This window comes from Drosophila hydei, unplaced genomic scaffold, assembly GCF_003285905.1.
Source record: "Drosophila hydei strain 15085-1641.00,03,60 unplaced genomic scaffold, DhydRS2 tig00000426-arrow-arrow-pilon, whole genome shotgun sequence".
Classification (NCBI taxonomy): Eukaryota; Metazoa; Arthropoda; class Insecta; order Diptera; family Drosophilidae; genus Drosophila; species Drosophila hydei.
The window spans coordinates 113,954-134,074 of NW_022045728.1; the positions used below are offsets into that span (position 1 = coordinate 113,954).

General features: G+C 37.7%; 1 protein-coding gene across 6 annotated transcripts in view; it reads left to right on the forward strand.

Annotated features, from left to right (window-relative positions):
• The window catches only part of LOC111593076 (mannosyl-oligosaccharide alpha-1,2-mannosidase IA), a 63,503-nt gene that overhangs the window by 29,232 nt on the left and 14,150 nt on the right, over nucleotides 1-20,121 (forward strand). Inside the window, exon 1 of one of the 6 annotated variants that reach the window (XM_023305660.2) lies at nucleotides 19,284-19,546. The exons of 4 other annotated variants lie outside the window; for them this stretch is intronic. The gene's annotated coding sequence lies outside the window, so the exon portion shown is untranslated. Of the gene's footprint in view, nucleotides 1-19,283; nucleotides 19,547-20,121 lie in introns of those variants that run through there. One more of the 6 variants, XM_023305663.2, reaches the window with a different exon arrangement.

A 20,121-nucleotide genomic window follows, 5' to 3' on the forward strand; every position in this document is an offset into this window, starting at 1 on the left:
GCAAAAAGGTTTTCCTCTTTTCTTTCTTTGTTTTTTTTTTTTCTCTTCCGGCATTGACTTATGCGTTATATAACTCTACAATGCCATGAATTATGCTGTTGCCCAACAAACAAAAAAAAAACAATAGCATAAACAAAATGCGAGACAAATGCAAGAAGCAAAAGAAAATAAGTATCGAAAAAATGTTCGTATGCCTCCTAGAAGACTTTAAAGACTTTGACACGCCTTTGATATATGAAAAAACTTTTTGCAAATTTGTGACAAATGGAAAAGGTAACAACAAAAAATTAGACAAAAGTTGCTGCCTAGCGCTCTAGGCAAGAAAAAAGAAAGGCTATTGGTACTGCATAGTAAATACTCTTTTTTTTTGCCTTGCATAAGCCTTTTTATATGTGTTGAAAGAAACTAGGCTTAAAATGTCCATTGTTCAGCTAAAAGGTAACTAGAGGGCCATATAAAACTTTATAATATGATTAAAAGCAAATTATAAAAATGTTTTAAAACAATATGAAAATAAAAAAATGTTTACAGAATTGATAAAAAAATAAAATCAATCAAAAAATAATAAAATTAAAAAAAAATATAAACCAACCAATCAAAAAACAATAAAGTAAAAATTAGAAACAAAAAAGAAAATCATCTAAAATATAGTAATAACGAAACTAAAAATAAAACCGAGAAAAATTAGTACAACAAATATTTTTCTAAATAAAAATAACAAAAAAATAATAAAATAAATATTAAAAAAAATCAAATTTTCATAAATAAACTCAAAATAAAAACTAAACAAAAATAAAAAATACTAAATAAGATACTAAACGAAATTCATTTAAAATAAATAAAATATAAGCATTAAAAAATATAAACACTACTTTTATTGAACAAATAAAAAAAATTAAAAGCTAACTTTACAAAAAATGAATGAATATAACTAGAAAACAAATAAATACAACATTAGTAATCTAAAAAAATGGACATAAAAGTAAAATGTTATTAAATAAACTGAATTATCAATAATATCTATAGATATCCAATTTGTTATATGTTTTATAATAATATGAGCCATATTTTAATATAAGTTAAAAGTTTATACCTTTAGCATAAGATTTCTGTTAAATATAGTGCAGCCATAAGCAGCCTGAGCAGACTGTCAGATAGAGGGAAGAAACATATTGCTATGTAATATATTTTTCAGTAAGGCAACAATAGACCCTGGCGGTTCAGTGAACTCGTTTCAATTAACAATAATAAAATAATAATAGAAATAAATTCCAAACGCAAACATATATTATATGGAGAGTCTTTGTTTACACTTGAGACTCGATAGTTGTTGAGTCGAGAAAGCTAGTTGAGATTAAACTCAGTGCTGGAAGAGTGCATCAAGCGACATTTTTCATAAGACCACCAGGTTATTTCATATCCGTACTGTAGTGGCAGCAACTCGAATAATTTATGGGGTCGTCCCCCAAAAATGGATGCCAAAATGCAAGGGCAACCAATTTTGTTGCACATCGACTAGGCTGGGTGGGCCTCCGACCGGTGTCTCGCTCGCCTCTTGTCTTAGCCGTGCGGACGGACGTTTTGGGACCGAAAGTAATCATTGTTCGATACCGGAAACTATTCAATTTCCGCATGACATGAAGCGTATACAAAACAGGCTTGAGTGCCGAGAGACAACCAGGCAGCAATGTCCTGAAGCGAAGGAATACCGAAAGCCAACAAAAACAGGCCACATTCAACGTTGCCGACACACAGCACAATCGAAAGAGAAACGGAGATGAGCTGAGCCCGGCGCGGCAGCTGCCTCCCATGATGACACAACACACATTTTGTGTTGTGGCTGCCACTGCTGCACGCATTTTTATCACTGATTGCGTTGGATTGGTTTGGATTTTTGAAAAGTCCAAAGAATGATTTGGAGCGCAGCTGTAAAACGCAATTGATTGGAGCTCTCAACCAATGCAAATTGCCTGCATTAAAAACCAAATCTGAATGAATTCAACTTTCTCGATGCAAATCTATGGACTGAATAGCGGCATTGTCAAGCCTTAGGAATCAATTCACTTTGCCCCACTGCCGTCGAGCTCTTTACTGTCCCATCTCATTCACATTTCAAAGTTCTTATCCAATTAAATGAAAACCTATCTGTGTGTTTGACCGCTGAACTTACAGCTCTTGAAATGTATCTGGTGCTTGTTGCAATTGGGAATTGGTCCTTACTCTGCTAACACCGCACACACTTTCATTTCTAACCACGGACAATCAAAGCTGCACTGCCCGCAGCTCAACAGTGCTGGCCAGCGCGAAAAAAAAGCCAAAGCCCGAAAGGACTCACATTCTTTTAGCCCAAAATACATAGATAGAATTTTATATATTTATATATAAAAAATATAGTTTTTATAATATATTTTCTAATTCTGAGCTTTGTATATCCTTAAGAGGCAGACACAATTAAAACAAACTATTTCCGCGAATAAAATGTGTGCATTAGATTTCGCTTAACTTAGTATTAGCTTGGGTACTCCAATTCAGTTGGACCGAAATGCTCGATTCTTATATGTGGGAAAATTTTGATCTCGATCTACAATAACATAAGAAAATTTCTAGATTATTACAAAGACGAGGCACAAACTAAGTGCCTAGGATTCTTCTAAATTCTTAATTAGAAAATTTATCAAATAGTGGAAAAAAATGCCGAATTCTGCTAGATTTGGCGGGAAAAAAGCAAGGATGGCAGCTCTGTTCCATGCGAAGTTCAAGCTAGAGGCAGAAGATGCAACTGCTGCCTCTGATGTGCTTAAGAACAGAACTTTCAAGTGGGGTAGAGTGCTAAGGCGATTGCAACTGCATTTTGTGTGACTGTATTGCACACTCAACCACACACAGACACGCACACCCACACACACACACACAAAGACGCTACCACACATGGCAAAGGATGTGTTTCTTTCGGTATTTCTTACCTGTTACGCTTCGTTAACTATTTGATAGCATAAAAAGCTTTTGGCTATCAATCAAGTGCCCTCCCTTTCACTCAATTATTTAGTACAGTTTGTACGGTAGCTACGCTTTGCCTAACTTGTGGAATGTTGAATCTTGAAGTCTCTGCCTGGTTGACAACAGCACGAATCTCTGGCGTGCTGTCAAAAAAGCAAAAATAAACTTGTAGAAAAAGAAGGGAAAATAAATGGAAGTTGTATAGCAACTTGCTGCTGTTCAATTAGCTGGCTAATAGATTGGTTTGTCTTGGCTTGGCTTGTCATGGTTATTTATGCAACATATATAGATAGTATAACTCGTGTGCAATCGTGTATAATATCTCATTTCAATTGCCGCGCACTCGGCCATTCGTCACAAAACGTGCATGCAACATTCAAACAGATAACCGAAACTTTCCCACTGACTTTTAGTTACAAATTACGCTGCAATTGATGGTCGACTAGACAGCAGCAACAAGAAAAGGAATAACATTTGGCAGTCGTTAGCTTAACGACTCTTTCTAATTGCTAGCTGCTGGTCGAAAGTGCACAACGTCCTACTTGATGTCCCGTTTAGAGATGGGGGCACTTTGCGACACGAAATGGTCAAGCAAAATAGATATGAATTAGCATAGGTAAAAGTAACTTTGAAATCGATTTATATCGATAAACAATCGATAAGTATGCATGATATGAAGTGCTCGATAACTAATATTATCGATAACTAATATTATCGATAACTAATATTATCGATAACTAATATTATCGATAGCAAATATTATCGATAACTATCGAGCATCGACTATACATAGTTTACATCGTTTTTTTTTCGCAGACATCTATGCAAAAGTGTTTAAGCTATGAATGACTTCAAAATCGATTTGGTAGCACTCTCAAATATGATCGATAACTTGATTGAAAATCGATAATTTTGCTAATCATATATACTGTAATATCATATCACATAAACTTTCATATCGGTATATTATCGATTATTATCGATAACTTGATCGATAATAATACATAATTAACCATGACTTCCTGGCAAAGGGCATAACGTAATTTCTGCTTTATGCACACCTTTCTGGCGTTCAACATTTTCTTGGTCTCGGCCATGTCACGAAAATAAAAGCACGACATTCTCCCAGCTCTAGTAAGCGCTGCCCAAGTGCGAGCACTCGCAGTTAAATTATTGTTGCGGGGAAAAATCGGACAGCTCGAGTTCTGTTCGTGTTTAGCACTGGGGAAATTGCCTTCGATAAAAAGAAATGTTTTATGGTCTCGAGTTCCAATGAGTGCGGCATAGAAACGATGTGGTGAGCCCCTTCGAGGCGTGTAGGAAATGCCTATGAATTAGCCATAAAAGCCGAAAGGCTGCCTCGCACTTTCTTAAAGACGAACACTTAAAGCGCCCAAGAAAGCAAATCAATTGGGCTTAGCTCGACCATAACTTTTTGCGAGCGAAACTTTGATTATGCTGTCTCGTGCCATGATTTTAATTTAGTAAAGAAAGAAAGCCGAAAGAAACGCCAACTGACCGCCCGCAGGGTTACTTTCAACTCCAGAATTGACTGAAATCCGTATTTAAGTAGCAGTGGAATACGATTTTCTATGGCCGAAACTCTGCTTCAAAGTCGATACAAATTTTTGAGCACCAGCTGAGCTGCGCCGCGACAAGTACTTCTCACGATTGCCTAGCAAAAATGTCCAATTAAATCCCACACTGAGGCTTTGGCTAGCAGCTGCGACTGCCTTTTCGGCAGGCTCTCACAATATTTTTATAACATTTAAGTTCAAATATTGCCCAAGTGGGCGTGGCAAGCGCGCAAAAAATGTTTCAATATGTGTGTGTGCGTCGTAGCCATCGTAAAGTGCGTGTCGCCTTCATAAATATGTGATGAGATCCCAAAAACCGAGACACAACAACTGACTGAGAAAAGAGCGAGTCAGCACTTTGGCTCAATCTGGTGGCAACCGCAACATCAACGGCGCATTTCGAATCCATTTTGTCCGATTTAAGAGCTACTCGAGTAGTACTTGATCAAACTATATACACTTGCTGTGAAAATGTAAAAATGAACCGAACTATAGACCACAGAGAGACATTTCTAGTGGCAGATGTAACACAAACATGGACATTCCATGTTATCTTTGAGTTTTATCTACCTATCAGTCTTTTGTTATTTTTATAAATAATTTTTCATAAATAATTTATGTTCTTTTAACTACTAAAAGAGAGGTAAGTCTCTTGCCATAAAAGCCAAAAGGCTTTTTAAACATTGAAAGCTCATCGATTGGATTTTACTTCGCAATAACTTTCATTTTTTATTTTTATTTAGCTGCTAAGCCAAAGCGCTACACTAATATCTGGGAGTCAAAATAGTTGTCACTGAGTATGTGCTCGTCAAGCTTTTTCGCACACAGGGTATTTGCTAGTCGTGCTCATGCAATGAGAGCTCCGTTCAAGTTCCATTTCCATTTGATCGCTTTGAATTGCTGTGTATTGCAGCTACTTGAACAGCTGCTGGTTGTTTGGTTTGAATCTCGTTCACTCTCTCCCGGTCCCTCTCATGCTGTCTCTGTCTCTCTTTTTGTTTGAAAAACTTTCGAGATTGTCGTCAGCGACAACAGTTGAGAAACTGAGAACTTTGAAGTTTTCATTCAAGAAATGCTACGCATTTCAAACAATTCAAATAGTTGTTGTTGTTGCTGTTGCTGAGGTGGCTGTTGTCTGTAACTCGCGAAAACTTCTGGTCGTGAAGTGTTTATGTCTGGTTTTGTGGTCGTCCGCTCGTGGGCAACAACAACAATAATTATATCTACAAATTTTGGGATTGTGGCAGTAGCCGCACCCCGCACCACGCACCACACACACCCGCATGTCAATGAAAAATACCAACAATATCCAGTTGGGCCCCCAGAACGTCCTTTTGCCCATTTGCCCAACTGCTCTATCAAGCAAATATTTGTTTTGCGTTGAGCGGTTGCTTAATTTTTAGTTTATGTTGCATAATTTTAGGCTGCGAAGGTCAGTTGCGACCCGATAAGCAGGGTCGCCTTGGATTGTCCACCACGCAGAGCCTCCTGCGGCTGCCTCTTTGATAATATTGTGCTGACAGCATCGTTGCGAGTGCCAGGATTAGGACTATGATGGGAATATTTTTGCTTACGTCCGGCTGCTCAAGCGCCAAATCAATGAGCGGAAGGAAGCGCAGTGGCAGTGGCAGTGGCAGCGGCAGTGGCAGTGACAGTGGCACCACTATACCAGGAAAACTAGTTGAGTTAGGCCACGTATGAATGGGTCTGTGTACGTGTGGTTGTGTGGGTGGGTGTGTACCTTGGATTGGGGGCTCGGTGCTCAATCACTTGATTGACAGGACGACGGACAGCAAGAAACTAGCCGACAAACATTTGGGCTTGACGATGTTGTTAACAACACACACACACACATACACGCACACTCAGCTATACACACACACACACATGCCCACAGCTTGCTTATATTACGCTTGGACGCATCTATGATAACAAACGTAATATTTGAATAGATAATGAAATGAGTTCCGGAAAATGACTTAATCATCATATCACTATGAGTGTCCTCAATAGTGGCACATACTAAGTACAGTGATCTCCCAGAGAGAAGTCCTATGATAAAATAAAACAGGCAAAATAAAAATAAATAAATATAAATTAAAATAAATATAAATCAATTCTTGTAGAAAAATATTTGAAAGCTTACGAGCTCTCTTAAAAAAGACATTTTTTCAAATTTAAATTTTCTTTTGATTAGAAAATATTTTTAATAAATTATATATTGTGCATATAAACCTAATGTACTTTTTAAAAAGCAAGTAAAAGTGTTCGAGTCGGAAATGCCTGACTATGGAACACCCGGATACACAGAAAAAGATACATCTTAATGTTTCATCTAAGAAATTATAATAAAAATAAAAGTTAAAAGTAAAGTTTTATCATTAAGCTGACTTAGCATATACAGAAATCGAGAACAATCGATATATTGGCTTGGTAGATCTAAGAACCTATACAACTCTATAGTATGAAGATACCAGGTATACTCTACATATATCCTAGATTATTTTTTTTAGTATATATAGAAAAGATACTCTACATTTATCAGAAAAAATATATTTTCGTTATTATATAATTATATTCTTTATTAAAAAATCGAAATAAACCTAGCAGGTACAGCTTAGGGTATCTGCAAGTCGAGTTAAAAATTAAATGAAATAATTTAGAACTCTTTTTGTATAAATGATACAAATTAGCTGAGCAACTGAAACTCAAATGTTACACTCTTGGCTCTTGTTACACTAGTACCTCTTCGGCTGTAGCTGAGGCAATATAATCAAAAATATAATAGATATAAATCGTATTGGCAAACATCGATTAACGTAATGCCATGGAGACTGGCCGATAGAATCGCTGATGCAAGGCTCAATTCATTTGCTGACCATAGGTTACATGCACTGCTGCTCTTTTGCCCAGTTGTACACCTGTAATCTCTGGCGTTTTGTTGTTGGCTAACTGGCGTTTAGGCCAATTTGTGGCAGTGGTTTGCATGTAATGCCAAATGTGATTGCAGCAGCAATGGCTATGGCAATGGCAATGAAATAAATTGAATTACAGCAGCTAACAGAGTCGGCAGCCTCTAAATGCCTTGTGCGAGGCATTCATAAGGCCGTTGCCTGTTCAAGACATATATGGCCGTTATTGAATATGGCTGCCAAACTGTCCTGCCAGATGGTTTCATCGACCCGCTCGTCTCGCTTTGCCTAGCCCCGCCTCTAATGAGCTCAGTTTTATTCATTAATGTTTCCCTCGTCCAATTGCCGTTTAGGACATTAGAAAATTGCATATGCAAATTCGTATAGCCGGCAAGCTGGGAAGCTGGGAAGCTGAAAAGCGCCCGGCAATAAATCATATTCCTAGCTTTCCAGGCGAACAACCAACTCATTTGCATCGCAGTCAAACTGCATACAAAATGCTCGGCTCGAGCTAAAAACTAAATAAATTCCCATTCAGCTCGAATCAATTTTGTGCGCAGCGAAACAATGAAAAAATTAATTTCAATTAAATTATGTTTTTTTTTTTCTTCTATTATTTGTCATAGATTTTATTTCATTTAACTCAACTCTTTGCTCGAGTTATATATAGAGAGAAGGAGGGAGCGAGAGGGCTTCAACTACTAACAGTCGAGGCTGTGGTTTTATTGATCCAGCAGCTCGTCTGTTAGCACAAAAGTGCTTAAAATAGAGATTAGTTAATTATTAAGCATTTAGCATCAATTTCAATTGCCTTTTAGCTATTGTGAATGACAAAGATGAGATGCCTAATTCACTTTCTGAACATCAAAGTGTTAGGCTCAAGTATTCCGAGCTAGACAGCTGGCAAAACTAGTTAGAGACTGGGCAAGGCATTCGCGCTGCTATCTATAGACACAACAAACTGTACAGAATTTATTTAAGCACTAATTGTACAACACTTTATGCTGAACTATTTGTCTTATTTCAAATTCTTATCTAATAACTTCTGTCAATTGACGTACCATGAAGCGTAACTTTAACTCCAGCTTTAATTGATTTCAAGCATTATTGATTTTCTGTAAGAAACTTGATCTGAACGTATTAGATTTAGATTCGACTCGGCTGTGGCTGCTGCCCAGGACTATATGCTGACTGCACTTTAGCAAAAGCATTTTAAAGTTTATCCTAAATGTCACTGGCTGGCATTTGCGTCAAGGCCAACGTACGTTAGCCAGTTGTCAAATGGGAAGGAGAGCGCATGAGATGTTACAATAAATCAGTTTTTATGTTCTATGCACGCAATACACAAATGCAATTGACATAAACAAGAGACTGGCCCAGCCTATGGGGCGTATGAGTTTTGCATTGCTAAACGTTGCTTTTGCTTTTGATTATGAGTCTCTGTAGAGAAAACTTTGCTCTAAATATAAATATAAAAAAAATATTTGTAATATAAATTTGAAAGGCTTTAATATTAATATAATATAAAAGATGTTAGACTTTAGCAAGTATTAACAGGGTATGCATACAGTCGTGTATATGTTTTTTGTGTATTTCCTATTTTTTGTTTTATTTATTCAAACTGCAATCAGCAGCCATAAACAACAGACAGAGAGGTGCTAAAGATAAATGACAAACCAGACCAAAACGAACCAAAAAAAAAATAAATAAAATTATTTAAAAAAACGCAACAAAATAATTAAAATTTATACAACAAAAGTGCAGTGAATTGTGAAACTTTGATTGTGCACAAAAATAATAATATGGAAAAAAAGAAACGAAATTAAAAATTATATTTTTATCATGTGTTTTCTGGCATCGAATCGTTTTTTATTGTTAGTGCATGGCTTTTAACTTTATGACGCGCATTAGCGGTCTTAATGAGATAAAAGCTTAACGTAATTTCAACTGGCAAAGGTAGCAACAGGTAGCCGCACAGATTGTGAGTGCGCCAGGCATGTGAGCATCCTGTGATGCTGTCCCTGACTCATTGGACGCTGACAGGATTCATCGTCAGTAAAACGAGCGCATTTGATGCGCGGTAACTTCATAAGTTTATTGAATTTACCGAACAACCTGTCCCACCCCTGTACAGAGTAGAGAGGCACAGGAAGAGGAAGAGGGGAGGCGGAGACCTCTTTGCTGCTGTCCGCATTCTGCGCACCCATCTCTCGTCTCACGGAGACTCATAAATTAACTTTGACTTTGAGTTTGATGCCAGCATAAAAGACATTATACAGCGCATAAGGGTGCAAATGTCAGAGTGCAAATTACGTATACGCAGCGTATGCTGTCAGCGTTTTAAAGACAGATCTGCAGCGGCAAAAGCAGAAAATCGCTGGGCGTGAAATCTATTTTCTGTTGGCAATTTATTTTAAATCGTATATTAGCACGATTTAATGGGCTGCACCCGCCCCCTGCCACTGGCGCTGCCCTCGAATAGATTCTGCATAGAACAAAACATATTTTTTTTTATTTATGACAGCGCATAAAAAATAATACGCAAAAGTTTATGGCTCGCCGGGCACAAAATGAAAAATTGGTTTTACACGCCGCCACGCAACAACAACAACAACAGAAGCAGCAGCAGCAACAGCATCCAGCCACAATAATAAATAAATGTAAAGATGATAATAAAGCAGATGATAATGATGATTCAAATGATAATGCGGGACAGCATATATATATATATATATATATATATATATATATATCTTTGTGTGTGTGTGACCACATATAGACCCATAGCATGCGGGGCCAGTTCCGTCGGTAGCCGCACGCAAATTATGAGCGTTCCAAAAATAATGTCGCATTCACATGTGAATGGCAATTTAATCGATAGCCGATAGTCGTTCAAACACAACTTAAGCAGTGCCACTCGAGTGAGCGCTGCATTCTTAACTCAATTGCTATAAACTTAATTAAATCAGGCCACGCGTTTCATGAATATCTTATGAGCTCATTAGCCATGGGCTGACTCTACTTTCAAAGCTGAAATGACGAGTTGCTTAGCCCATAGAAATCGTCTATAGCATTTGCTGTTCAACTGATCCGTTCCTTATTCAATACTGCAGGAATTTCTTGTATCTATTTTTTATAAAGCTTAACCAAGTTTTGTAGAAGCTTATATCTATGTAGAAATATATTTAAATAAAATCGGGAAAATTATCTCCTGATGTTAAGACAACAATTTTTGAAATCTTGAAGTTCGAATATCTTGAAAACCTAATTTTCGGCAGCTCTGACTACAAGCCTGTCGCAATTTAATTTACTTAATATAATAAGAATATTATTTATTGATCTATCTATTTAAATAGAGCAGCAGACAGACAGACAAAGGCAGAGATTAGAAGTGTTAAGTGCTCTAAGAGCAAATATGAGCGACACCTCAAAGACGGAGAAGAGCCTTAAATGAACTCTATAGAGAAATGATTGTCAAACAACTATAAAACCTGAACTCTGTTGATCTGCGTTGTTATTGTCAACTTTAATTGTTTGTATTATTACTTTTCTTTTAAGACTGCTTGAAGAGGTCGTAAGCAGGTTTTTCTTTATTGTTGGATTTTTCGACCAGGCTAGAAGATATCAGCTTCTGTTTTAATCAAACTCTTTCGTTTTAGACATATCAAATATATGTTTTGCTGCCTAAAGTCTTGTCAGGTTAAAGAGTCAGCGCGGATAAACATTAAACCAACCAAATTCAAATTGCATATTTCAGCTTTAGCTACAGCTGCCCAAAGGCTTTAAATCCTTTGCAACTATAACTATATTTTATTGTGCACATTTTTTAATATTATATATATTTAATAAAAATATATATAATTTCTAGCTGGTCACACAGCTGCTAGTCCAGCAGTTGTCCATTATAAGAACTTTCTTTTATAGTGAAAATAAAAACTTAAACTTGACTTTGGGCTTAATATACATTTTTGTATATATAGGTGTGGCTGCAGGTGTTAAGTATTATATGAATATGCTAACTCAACACAGTCGAAACTCACAGTTCTAGTTGGAGCACATCGTATATCTACCTGGTAGGCGTATATCAATAACGCTCGATTGTACAATTTATACAATGATTATGAACACATAATTGTATATAATTGATGGAGTCGAGAGCTATGCATATGCTGGGCTTTCGACCTAGATCGCAGTTCGCTAAATTTGTTAATTTAGCCCTGCAGATAGAGCTGCGAATATGCCCGTAGCTATCTGTTTATACAGCATGCAGAGGCATTTATATCGCATACGTTCGTTTGCAATTTCAATTAGCGAATGCGAAATACGAAATACGAAATCAGAACGCTTCAGTTGCTACACCGGATTGCATCAATAAGCGAGGCAATTAGCAGAGGCTCGCTGAAACGCTCGTCACTTATCTGCGCTATGATTGCTCTGGGTGGGGGAGGGGCGGAGTAGTCCAAGTAGACCTTGGATGAGAGTAGATGCTATGATTTTTGTATGGCTGCTCTAATTGCATGGCCATTGCTGTGGGCACCGACTTCCTTGGCTTTCAGCCCGGCTTGGTAATTAGATTTGGTTGCTGCCCTGGTTGCGTCTAACGAAGCTTGTGAAAAACTTTAACCAATACACACCAAACGCCCCTTCCCAAAGCCAACACAGCACAACCCGCCCAAAGCCAACCCAACTCAGCCTGCCCAATTCAACCAAACGCTTGGCCCCGTCATCTGTTAAGAATCCTGGCTCGGGCAATAATTCTCGGCAGTCATAACCATAATCGCAATCATGAGCACAATTTCATTCGAGAGCTCTGCTCGCTTGCCAACTTTTTCACAGTTCGAGGACTGTGCGTTTAATGAGGCTAATAAAGTGGATGCTATGCCACGCCTCGCCAGCCTCCCGCCGCCCATGTGTCGGCTTTGCTCGCTTCTAAATGAGTTTATCGCATAATAACTGATTTACATGGCCTGGCTTACCCGATAGCCATAGCCCAATGCCGGATCCCACAGCACATCAAACATACTCCCTCCCATATAGGGCGATCACTTAACTCCTTCCTTTGCTCTTCTGTGCTCGGCACTTGAGTAGATTTTTATGAAATCGCCTTTTGCTCTTTATTCTGGGCTAAGCGGCTGCTTCAATGTTCCAAATAGCCAGCCAACTGCATTTGCTATATATCTCATACCAAACACACACGCACACACACACATGCAGACAGCGGCATTGTGGGCGAAGGGCGTGGCATTGGAGCGTTGGCCAAATGGCAACGTGGAGTGGGCATAATGTTTAGTGCTTTTTGTTGTAAAGAGTTTTCTGCCCAAGCCATAAATTTAATGTGTGTGTAATGCGTTGCAGAAGACACACACACACACAGAGAGAGAGAAAGAGAGAGAGAGAAAGGGAAAGAGGCAGAGACTTGCATGCTGCTGGTAGAGAAGTTGGCCGTGGCAACGAGAGACTGAAGCTTTTTGGCTTTTACAGTGGTCCGCAGGGACTATAAGTGTACATTTTTTTTAATTAACTTGCTTTAAAAACTAATTATGAAATAATTCATTTATACTAAAATAAAATAAAATAATTAAAAATCTTAATTGAAGCAAATGCTCTTTTGCCCAGGCATAAAACTAAAAGTATTTCTTTGCTAGTCAAAATTATATTTGTTTTAAATACTTTTTTTATTCTTTAAATATTTTTACGTTCTCAGCGAATTTCAAATTAATTAATAAAGAAATAATTGTAATGAGAATCGAACTATTTTAGTCGCGTTTACTTTGGCAAATTAAGTTTCATGATTGCAATTTCAAACTCCTGGGATATATATATAAATATATACATAAATATATTCCTAATTATTTTTATTTATAATAAAATGAAAAATCTGTCAAAAAAATACTCTGAAATATAATGAAAATATAAAATGTGAAGCGGTCAGATTTTTTAAAGATTTTATAAACATATAAATAAATAAATAAATAAAAATAAAAAAAAATAAATATACAAAGAATTTAAAATATATATAAAAGTAAAAGAATTTATAAAAATAATTTATTTTTTATTTTTATATTTATATCTGAAATATAATATAAAAATAATTTGTAAATCTAAAAGCCAAAAATGTTTAAAAATATAATAAAAAGCAATAGATTTTTATTTTATTTATTTTTTATTTTATTTTTAAATATTAAAAATAAAATATAAATAAAAAAAAAATATATATAAAAATTAGAATAAAATATGTTTACATGTTTTTGATTTTTTTAAATTATCTAAATTTTTATTTTGATATTTATATATAAAATATTGTATTAAAATACACCTAAAAAGAAAATATGAATACAAAAAACAAAGACAACAAATATAATGATATATATATTTTTTATTATATATATTTTTTTATTTTATATTTATATATATATATATATATATATGTATATATATATATATGTATATATATATATATATATATATATATATATATATTTATAAATATATATATTTATAAATATATTTATATATATTTATATATATTTTTAATTATGTATTCTAGTTGTTTCCATATACATGCAAAAACTAGGTTGATATGCATAGTAATAGTCATCTGAGGTGGCTGATAAATGGTATTCAGCTGGCGCCTTGGTTGGCCGCAGCTTGCAGCAACATGCTGCAGCCACTGTGCTGCATGTTGCACGTTATCAATGAGGAGCATAATGTAGAAAATTTAAATATTCATAAATATTTTCAACACATGCGTGGTAAGGCAGTTGCTGCTGTTGCTGCTGCTGCTGCTGCTGCTCCTGCTCCTGTTTCTGTTGTTCTTGAGGGGTGACTACATAAAATGTAGAAATTTATTCGCGAGCCAAAGAAATCACTTAAAGATGCCGCCACGTGCCGCTTTTTCTTAATATGTTGACTGGGTTGCCCTTGGCAATATTGCGTATACGCCACGTTAAGCTTAGAGGCAAAGCGCAAGTTTATTATTTCATTTGCTTATTGGCGAACTTCGGCATTGATGGGCGTGGCCAGCATGGCATGAACGTGTCACAGCATTTCCCCAGCGCCTGCCATAGTTAATTGAACTGCAGTCGAGCAGCGCGCCATCCACACACTCACGCACACCACACGCGACACGGCTACGCCCTGTTTCACAGTATTTAATTGCAATTTACTTTTATCGCACCAGAACTCTGAGCCATAGCTTATCTCCAGCTTATCTTACTGATATGCATGGGCCATATTGGATTGGCAACACGTCAACTAAATCATTAAAAAACTTAGCCTCACCAAAGCACTTTCTCAACTCTAACTGAATAGCTCCATAGGCTTATGGACTTCATTTAATAACTATTCAATTCGCTAGAAAACATCTATAAATATTACATTTGAGCTATTTGTCAATTGTCTATTTTTATATGACGTCCGATCAATAACAACCTCTTACTCGTGCGTAAGAAAATGCATTTCAAAAAGTTTTCCGTGAAAAGTTTCACTCGTGGTTTCGTTTCATTGACACTTGAAGTGCTGTCAGCTATAATAAGTGATGTCGTTTCCTATGAGTCTGACAGTTAAATTCGAATACCTGATTCAAGGCTAAGCGTATTTATTAAATTGCCACTTATGACTTTATGCAACTGCCAGAAGCGCAATGCAACAACTTGGCTAAGACGCATTATATATCTTGTATCACTTTAAAGTGCCTGTTCTTATCTAGCTTCTACAGATACAGGTCAATTCACTTAGTTTGATTAGTAAATATATGTATATATGTGTCTATATATACATATATCTAATATCTTCACATATATCTGACTCACTAGGTACAAACTGCTTAGAACTTCCCTCATAGCTGGCTGCCAATGTGTTTCCTTCATTCTTCCTTTCCATGCATCGCTCCTCATGCCTCCCACTGCGTTCCTCACCCACTGCCCCCTCTCTACTTTCTCTTTTCCTTTTTCCTGTCTTCTTTTCTCTCTCTTTCCTCCTCTGCTCTCTCACTTCTTCTCTTTTCTCTATCCGATTTCCTCTCTCATACCTTTTGTCTTCTCCCGTTTCTCTTTTCTGCTGCCACCTTTCTACCTCCTCTCTCTTTTCCCTTCTCTACTCTCACTTCTCTCCTCGCTTCTGTCATGTGTCTTATTGCTTCGTTCTTCGCTCTTCTCTCTCCTTTCACATTTCTTCTCTCTTCTTCCTTCTCTCTTATCTCTTATCTTCTTTCTTCTCTCTTCTCTCTTCTTTCTTCTTTCTTTTCTCTTCTCGTTTCTCTCTCCTTTCTCCTCCCTCCTCGCTCATGCCCCAGCTCTCCTCTCTTCTCCATCATCCCGCCTCTCTCCTTCCATCTGCCTCTCTCCTCCCTACCGCCTCCTCCCTCTCTCCCCGCATCATCCTTGAAATGCGCCCCGCAATGCGTCAGAAGCAACAAATTGCCATTTCCTTTTCATAATCGCTGACGTCGTCAGCTAATTAACTGTTTTTATTTCTTTTCGCCTTTGTTTGCGGCAGCGCCGCACAAAGCCAAAAGGATGCGAAAAGGCTTTGCCATAGTTACGGCAACTGGCTCGCTATAGCAACCGCAGCCTCCCACCCCCATTCACTCACCTTATATGTGTTTTTTTTTGGTTTCTTCACGCATTTTTGTTATCGTTAGTCGCGCTACGCCCCCAAATATCTAACACTGCAGCCTTCGTTCAGTTCAGCGTTTTGTTCTACTCTCCTTAGGCCTCCTCGCACTGTGCTAAAGAAACACTTGTTGTTGTCTATATTGTTGTTGTTGTTGTCGTTGTCGTGTTGCTTTTGTCATCGTTACCTTTTTTATTAAAAAGCTGAGACACAGCTCAAGAGGGAGAGGAAAAAGCAGCAGCAGCAACAAATTTAGAAATTCATTCGTCGAGCATAGACGCCCAGCTTATACCCTGTAGCAAGAGTTGTCTGAGAGCATCCCCTTAGATGACAGGTCTTTTAGCCAACTTGATAACTGGCTGTCAACCCCATTAGTGTATTTGAAAGCTGATGCTTTTGACGGTTAGTCAACTGGTGAAAACTTTTACGCGGACCGCTGGGACTGAGAAAATGAGCTGCGTCTTTGAGTAGATTCATGAGAAATTACATTGTGCGCACTATTTATGGACTACTCTAAAGACTACACGGGCCAACAGACTCAGGCTGTAATGAAATGCAGTCAATCAGGCAGCCGCCTACACTTAGCACAAGCTAAAGGTTAGCTTTGAATATTTTGATGTGCAGATTCTGATTTGGAAACTTTGCGGGCGCTGGTCTGACTCTTGGTTACCGAATTCTGTTGCAAAAAGTTTTTCCATTAAAATTGAACTTAATTTACAACCGCTTATCGATCACTGCTGATAGCTGTATCGCGCTCAGGTGCTTATCGAATTGATAATTGGCCTAAGCGTGACTATGCGCGGTTATATTATACCCTGCCTTTATGGGCCATTTAAGGGGCAGCAACAGAATAAAAATAAAACCTATTTATATATGTGTGTATACAAATAACAGTGTTCTCTTTGGGTTAGACTGGCCGCCGCACACCCCACAGCGACGCAATATGTTAGGCAGCAGCAGCAGCAGCAACAACAACAATAACGATTCGCATATTATCTGGGGAAGCAGCCTACAGTTCTTGTCGATGTTGCTGTTGTTGCTGTTACCATTGTTATGGTTGTTTATTGTCTTACTTTGTGCCGTGTTTGCCTTTGTCATGTCTTCGCATGCTGTCAGCTGAAAGGCACCGACGCGCAAAGCAAGTGACAAGTGCAAGAATCTTTCGTACTTACTTACTTACTTACTTAACGTGCCGAGGCTTATTTTTGGCAGCGAAACGCCCGCAATAACAACTGTTGGCATCCTTTATGCCAGCGTCCTGCGTTCGTGTACAATGACACAAAATAAATAAAAACCAAAAAATGAGAATAAATATGAAAATGATGCCAGAAAGCTCCTCTTTTTTTTTTGCTTTGCTTTATTTTTATTTTTTTATTTTATTTTTTTTTTGCGAAAGGCTTTGGCTAGGAGTCAGACACTGACGGCATGTAAATGATGTGATTTTCCTGTCAACACGAGTGGAAGCTGGAAGCAAGCACTAAGAAACAATTGCAAAAACTTTTTTTATTATTATTATTTATTTTATTTAAATGGCTCTTATGAGCTTTGCTGGCTTATTTTGTGTTCAAGGCATTAGATATTAATAGGCAGTGCAAGCTTATGAGCAGGAAAACTAGCCGAGCTCGTCTGTGTGTCTCTGGAGAAGCAAATATCATTGTAAGAACGATACAGATTGGATTTGACTTATATATAAACTATAGCTGTATATGTAGGGCAGCTCAACAGAGTGATTCGATCTGCTCAGTAATCTTAGCTCTAAAAGTGTCAATTAAATTTATGCTCTCGTCACTCCAGTGCAGGAATACCTGCTTACGTATTAAATATCAGGTCTGCAAGTAAAGCTACTTAAATACATATTTCACATATCAAATAGCTTGCTCTTTCTATAGAAATGGAGACAAACAAGACTTGTCCTTGTCAAGCACATACAGCTTGGTGTCCCCACGCAGTTGCATAAGCCCCAAATACCCGGAATTCAGAAATTTCAATGGATATAGCAACAATATTTTATGTTAGCATTCCGGCAACAAGGGCTTAATTGGTTGCTTTTAAGGTGCATGCATGTTGTGCTCTTGTGCCGTGACAACAAATTGTGAATTTATATTTTACTTTATTTATATACGAGAGATATTTTAAAATATATGACCTTTACCACTTGTTAGCCTTTACAACACAAATATTTTAATCAAATAAGTTTTAGTCGAAAACTCTATTATAATTTGAAATAATTGATTCAATTGGCCTCAAACACTTAAACATTTATTCAATATATTTCAATGTATGCCAGTTTGTTTGAAAAGTCCAAAACTTAATTAAAAATTTAATATGCAAGGTTTTATTACATTACGTTTTATGTTTTAATCTCGGCAATTACTCAAGTATTTTAATTGGATGTAATGTAAAGCATTTAGCAAGAGGATATGTTGGGCCCAGTTAAGGGTGCAGCTGAGAAAAAGTTAAAGTTGAGCTAGTTGGAAAATTGCAGGGCATAACCCTTCAACACTGTTCAGGTTCACTTCATTCACTAAACGTGGCCACATGGCGTTTCGCAGGCACACACGCTGCGTATACTTGACGGCACATTTGCTGTTGCCTTTTAAGTCGCACTTTGCCGCTCGCCATAAATTAGACATAATTAAAATGTAAATGGAGCAACAAAAAGAAAAAGCACACACACAGTGCAAGTTGCTCCTTAAGTTGCGCTCGCTGTGCTTGTTGTTATTGCCTTTCGTTTATTAATGCACACACACGCATACATATGGAATTTCAGTTTATTTGTTTCGTATCTTCTTTGCTGATGTTCTTCTCTTCAATCTCTCTCTCTCTCTCTCTCTTTGACTTGCTCTCCAAACGGATCAGTTTGCCGATCCTTTTGTGCTTGTCGCTTGTTTCAACTTTCTCAAGGCTAACGCAGCTTTTACTCATTTCCTACGCATCGCAACCGCGACTCGACCCGACCCGCATTCCATGCCATACCATGGCGCTTCGACAAGGGCAAACGTTTCGTTTTGCCGTTTGCTGCCGCTGCTACGTTTTGGGCGTTTCATCTAATGCCACAACGTTCCGCGCTCACGCTTTTCTGTGCTTTGTACGCTCAATTCATTTGGTTTCACTCTGTTTCGTTTCGTTCTATGCTATTTCGCTGCCCTCTCATTTGCAAATCCCATTGCCGTCGTCTTCACTCAGTTGGGCAGTTGGCTCCACTTACCGCACTCGCCTGTTGTCCGTTCAGCTATGGCCACGCGTTGCTCGCAACAACAACAACAGCAACAACAAGAACACGAACCACTCGAAATGTGAAACAATAATAAGAAATACGCCATATAAAATAAATGTAAACACGCGCATCTCGTGGTAGATTGTTTAACAATTGATAATTGTCTTAAAAACAGCTGTACACCACAGTGATACAAACAACAACAGAATTGTATTTATACCAAGTTGAAAGTATGCTTATATACATATGCATGTGTGTGCGTCTCTCTGTGTGTGTGTGTGCGCAACAGTTCAACAAGGTGGCATAAAATTTCATACACAACCATTTTTACGATGCACAACACAAACTAATCAACAGCAGCAGCAGCAGCAAACTCATAACTTGCATGAGCCCCCAAGGTGCTAGTCGACATGCTGCTCGCTAGTGGGTGTAGGCCAGGCATCCTTAGGTAGTTTGGGTAGTTTAAAGTACATAGGCCGCTTGACACGTTTCTTGTGCATTCCCAAAGCACTTGCCGTTGACGCACAGCCTCCTGGGCAAGTTGCACGTGTGTGTGTGAGTTTGTTTATATTTTATTTGCGTTTCGTTATTTTGTCACACACACACTGCAGAGGGGTTTACGAGTTTCATGCTAATGCTTGGCATAGTCCGGCTAGTTACAGGTGACAGAGGGCATCTGTGAGTCGGTCACTCAGCGAGTTCATAGCCTAGTCTTGCTTGTTTTCTTTTAATTGCCGCATAGTCATGTCCTTGAGCATTTAGCCAGCAACTCGGCCAGTGTTTATATTTAAACGCATCTCTCGAG